This window comes from Euleptes europaea, chromosome 14 (assembly GCF_029931775.1).
Source record: "Euleptes europaea isolate rEulEur1 chromosome 14, rEulEur1.hap1, whole genome shotgun sequence".
Taxonomy (NCBI): domain Eukaryota; kingdom Metazoa; phylum Chordata; class Lepidosauria; order Squamata; family Sphaerodactylidae; genus Euleptes; species Euleptes europaea.
In genome coordinates this window covers 18,999,910-19,005,909 of record NC_079325.1, presented here as the reverse complement: position 1 = coordinate 19,005,909, position 6,000 = coordinate 18,999,910, and positions in this window count along the sequence as shown.

Sequence of the window (6,000 nt, the reverse complement as noted above, 5' to 3'; positions counted from 1 at the left end):
AGCAGAGCTCTTCTTATATTGTGAATCATTCCTTCCAGAGAGAATAGGTTTCCTTTATTCATTTAAAGAAAGTACTGGATATTTTCCTTCTTGCTCTTTTGCAAAGCATAAGATTTTTCCTTGAACTGTCTGGGACCTTTGAGTTTAGGTGTTCCCTGGATCTTCCTCCCTTTTTCCTCATTCATCCTCTCCTTCCTCTGCACAAGATCCCATTCTTCCTTTGTCATCTATGCTTGTTCATAAATTTCTGCCCTGAGTGTCAAATGTCAGGAAGCAGGAGACCAGAGGCTGTGATGTCAGGGAGCGCTTTTAGCTGTGGAAGTGTCAGGCTCCCCCTGGGATTTAGACAGGTTTCACACGCCACTTAAAGCCCTTTTGGGGCTTCTCTCTTGCTGTTGGTAATGCATTTGTGGAAGACAGAAAAGCAGTTTTAAGTGCATTTGTGTCATAGGCTTAAATTGATTGGCCATGTAAAACTGAGTTCACAGTCACATTTTAATGTTCTTGTGTGTTTGGGGCCATTTGGGAACAGAAAGTTCTATTTGGGGAGGCATTTGGAGCAGAGGAGTTTTATCAAGTGTTTTTGTTTTTGTTTTTTAGTTTACCTTCTTTTTAATATTATGGTGTTATGGCTTTTTTACAATTGTGTCCTCCCCCTCTTGAAGTTAATGGGCAGTAGTTTTAACACAGAGGGGGAAAAAAGTACTTTCTTCACAAGATGCTTAATGAACAAGTGGAACTCACTGCCATAGGACATCTTGTGTGGACGTCTGCATTTAACTGATTCCTACTCCTATTCCATGACCATGGATATCTGTGGCATGGGCTCTTCCTTCCTTCCCCCTATCTAATACCAGCAAAACTGACAAGAGGTCAGAAATCATTGTTCTAGTGTTTTTCCCCTCCCCAAAAGGGCATATATGGGCAGCACAATACATAGTAAAGGGAGCCAGTGTGGTTTAGTGGTGAGAATATTGGACTAGGGCTTGGGAGATCGAGATTCAAATCCCTGCTCAACCATAAAACTCACTGAGAGATTTTGAGAGCCAGTGTGGTGTAGTGGCGAGAGTACTGGATCTGGGAGACCCAAGCCTGAATGCCATGGAAGCTTGTTGAATAACCTTAGGCCAGTCGCAGACTCTCAGCTTAACCTACCTTGCAGGTTTGTTGTGAGGATAAAACTGAGGCGAGGAGAAATGATGTGAGGTGCTTGGATCCCCATTGGGGAGAAAGGTGTATAAACAAAGTAAATAAATCATAATAAATATTGTTGGGCCGGTCACACTCTCTATTTAACCTACCTCAAGGTTGTCATGAGGATAAAAAGGAGGGGATGAAATACCCGTGTGTTTCGTCTTGAGTTTCTTTGATAAAGAGTGGAATAAAACTGACATAGTTAGCATATTGCTGTTAAATGAAGTATTTCTTTTCGGAGGGGGCTATAAAGGAAACATCAGTGGGGTTTGCAAAAGGATAGTATGGAAAAGATCAGACTGTCACCAATTCTGCTATATTGGTATTGTATCTGACAGTAGCTGCAGGGTGCTATTGGCCAGCATCTGGCATCTGCTCCCCCACTAATTGGAAGGGGGAAAGTGTAACTTGAGAATGAAGGTGATACACATTAACTGAAGGTAAGGAAAGATTCCCAAGTGATCATTAAGTGCTTGAAAACACGAGTCTTGACTTTGGCTAGAGTCCTCGACCCCCACTGTAGAAATATTGGCTTTCAAATTACTCGGAGGTGGGAGGGAAGAGATTGGGGGCTGGTTTCCATGGCGACGTGGGGCTCAACTTCTAACTTTCTCATCTAAAAGGAAAAGCTTGTTTCTTGCCTCTCTAAGTGGGCAATTTTCAGCAATAACTGGCAGCGGGGCGGTCAGTTCCCGGGAGGGGGTGGCTGGCCTGATTGGGTAGGCATTGGCCCCAAGCCCTTAAGCGGCCTCATTGGACACTCCCTGCCAGGAAGAATCAATTTAAGATAGCAAGATGCGTTCCCCCTCCCCCTTCACCAAGCAATGAGGTTCCAGAAGCCGTGCCTCATGGCTTCCCCTGCAGTCCTAAGAATGCTTTCCTGGGAGTAGGCCCCATTGAATAGACCTGAGTACAGTTCTGAGTAGACCTGCTTAGGGTTTCTCTGTTAGCTTCCTTTGGATGAGAGGGCACCGGCGACATAGCGTTTCTTGTAAAATTTGCTTTATTGTACAAATATGCAAGCAGAGCAGAAGGGAAGGAAGAGAGGAACTTCAAGGCGGGAGATACTCCCAGTCTAGAGCTGCCTCCCCAACAGTCCTGCGGAAAAACATCCTATCTCTTTAATAGAGGCTGGATGTGTAGAAACAAACAATTGAGGCTTTTCATGGCAATGGATAACATGCCGTTAAGCTTTTGTTAAAAGGGTCAGGGCATTTTTCTACAGGCTTGTTGGCAACCCTGCTACCCCACTCCCAGTGACTACACCTAATTTCTTCTAACTCCACCTAGGAATCCTCATCTGTCGTCATCTGTTTGAGCAAATACAGAGAAGTGTCGTTTATTGTTGTTGTCGTTGTTAGTCGTATTATTATTTATAGTCTGCCTTTCTCACTGGGGCTGAAGGCAGATTACACAGAATAAGACAACACAATCTAGTGGCACCTTAAAGACTAACAAAATACTATTGCAGCATAAGCATTTGTGGATGAGAGCCCAGTTTTTTAGAGGCAATGAGCATCTAGATGTGTCTCTGCATGTTCAGACCTTTCCTGCTGATTTTCCATCCCCTTCTTTCAACTGGAGGGGCATCACCTTCCCTAGGCTCTGATCTGTATCTCTTTCCCCAAAACTTCAGAGAGATTTCCCAACGATCAGGAGGGCAGTTTCCTAACCGTTACCTCATATCAGTGGTTCCCAAACGTTTCGGGCCACCGCCCCCTTGGTTCCACAAAATCAACCCCAGTGTCCCCTACCCTATCCAACAACACCGTTGAAGGGGCCCACCTCTAGCAACCCCCTGCTGCCCCCTTCCCTCTTAGTGCCCCCCTAGGTAATCCCACCGCCCCCCCCCCCAAGGATACTGCAACTTTGGGAACCACTGCCTCTTATCCATGGATGTATGAAACTGTCAGTATGATGCACGACATCAAGGAAATCTTTCTTGTTGGAAGGACATGCATGTCCTGGGTTCCCTTGCCAGCCTTTCAAGCAGCAGCAACAGGGAACCAAGGGGTGTAGGCAGGACATCTCCCACTGTAGCTGGAGACACCCCCCCCCCCAATAACGGCTCTTATATGGTCAGAATGTTCCAAAATGTGCACCATCCCATCCACACAGCACGCAAATCTGCTTGGACTGTAACCTTGCAGGAAAGATTTGTTCCAAAGCCGATTTGAGAAAGATTGGAGCAAAGCCAGGGAAAGCCTGGAAAGCCAACAAAATGGAAGACGATGTTGTGCAGATGCTCCCAAAAATACCTGCTCTAGTTTGAGAGCAAAACATCCCCACCGAAGCAACCCAGCTCTCAAGGTATGCCAAGTGGAAAGTTCCTGGCTCAGATTTCATTTTGCCCATGAACTCCCTGGTGACCTTCAGCAATCTGCTGTTTCTCAGATCCCACCAGTCCAGCCTATGCAGCGAGGAGGGTCCTGCCGCCCTGTTATGGGGTCGCTTGAGAGGATCAGTGAACAAATGTCTGCAGGGCACTTTGAACACTCAGAAGGGCAAAAAAGCCCTGTGTATTGTGCTGCTTATTAGAGCAGACAGAGAGGCTTCTTTTCTGTCGCTGTTCTCTTCCAGCTGTCTGAAAAGGCCCTCATTCCTTTTCCACTTGACATCCATTTGTAGTAATCCTGGATCTTTGCTGCAGTGATTGTGCAGATGTCTGCCAACAGCGTGACAGAACGTGACAGAACTGCACCGGTTGCCTTCTGCCTCAAGCCCATGAACTCACGACTTTCTGGATAAATAAACTCAAGTTGCATGTTTTGCTCTCAGTGCTGTCCTGAAAATCAGTTTGAGAGTGACTGTTTCCCATCTCTTCCTTGCCCAGACTAGTACTTACCTGGGACAAGTCCACTTCAGGAGCAGAAGAAGAGTTGGTTTTTATATGCTGATTTTCTCTACCTTTTTAAGGAGAACCCAACTAGCTTACAGTCTCCTTCCCTTCCTCTCCCCACAACATACACCTTGTGAGGTAGGTGGGCTGAGAGAGTTCAGAGAGAACTGTGACTAGCCCAAGGTCACCCAGCTGGCTTCATGTGGAGGAGTGGGGAATCAAACCCGGTTCTTTAGATTAGAGTCTACCACTCCTAACCACTACACAAGAATGCCCATAATCATGGAAAGGTCTTGGGTGTTCTCTAAAAGGAGTGTGACAACTTGTTACCTGGTTGACACATGCAGAGTAGTGAGGGGAAAATGAGGTGTTGGGATGCTTGAGGTGGGATGGACCACTTCAGACAGAGCCAGCATGGTGTGGTGGTTAGAGTGTTGGATTAGGATCTAGGAGACGGGGATTCAAGTCTCCTCACTGCCATGGAAGTTTGCTGGGTGCCCGTGTGCCCGTCACGCTCTTCCAGCCTACCCTGCCTCAAAAGCTGGTTGTTGTGAGGCTAAAATGGAGGAGAAGTTGTAAGACATTTTGGGTCTTCATGGGGGAGAAAAGCAGGGCATAAACATATGAAAATAGAAAATTATAGAGGATAGCATTTCGGTATGATCCCCTGCTTTAAAAAATATTTCCTTTGCTGCCGGGGGTAGGTAGAACGTTGTGGCAATCTGGAAAGTTGGAGTGTGGGACTGTGCAAAACATGATGCAGATCTAAGGTAAAGGTCCCCTATGTAAGCACCGGGTCATTCCTGACCCATGGGGTGACATAACATCCCGACGTTTACTAGACAGACTTTGTTTATGGGGTGGTTTGTCAGTGCCTTCCCCAGTCATCTTCCCTTTACCCCCAGCAAGCTGGGTACTCAGTTTACCAACCTCAGAAGGATGGAAAGCTGAGTCAACCTTGAGCCGGCTACCTGAAACCAACTTCCGTTGGGATCGAACTCAGGCCATGAGCAGAGCTTGGACTGCAGTACTGCAGCTTACCACTCTGCGCCATGGGGCTCTTGATCTAGTGGTATATAAATGGGACCAAGAGAAAGAAAGGCCTTGCTATGCCTCTCTACAGAAGGTAGTTTGGTGTCCTCCTAAGGAAGAAAAATGTCATCTTTAAGTAGAGCCTGGCTGACTGGTTTATCTAGTACATCCCTTTTCTTTCTACTGATGGCATGTGATGACCTGGACTATGTGGTTGGGGTAGATTGGTAACTTCCAGATTGTGCCTGGAGTTATGGAAATACAAATGATCCCCAGACAACAGAGATCCAGCCCCCTGGAGAATATGCCAGTTTCAGAGGTCAGACTCTATGGGGTCCTCAATGTGGTGCCCATGGGCATCATGGATCCCGCCAACACTTTTCCTGAAGCCCATCTAGCGTTTTTAGAAAGTGGGTGGAGCCAGGTGGGGCTTTTGCCCAGCAAAGTTTCTTCTGCCTAAGCAATTTGTAATATTCAGTGCTGGACAATTTTGCTTCAGAAATAGTTGCATTTAGATATTCAGATTTATTTTTTGAAAGAACTAAAAATATACTTTAAATGATGAAATAATTTTTCAGGATCCTTTCGATAGCATTTGAGTTGTAATTTGGCCACCTCAGCATGTAGGGGGAGCGGTATTTGACACACCTATAGCATGCATATCTCCAGTGGAGCGCAAATCCATGGAGACCCAGGAAAGATAACCGCAGTCTGAATCTCATATCCCCAAAGATTCAGCAAAGCTATAAGAGGAAAGGAAGAGACACAATTAGTGGCAATTTAATTGAAGTATTAGTTGCATATTAGTCAGGGAAAGCTAGATGCTCACGGTAATTAAATCACTCCCCCCCCCCCGCCGCCCTTTAATATGTAACTGGGGTTTATGGGTATGCATCTTTTGTGCCAAAACATAACTGATCTGATATGCCTGAGTG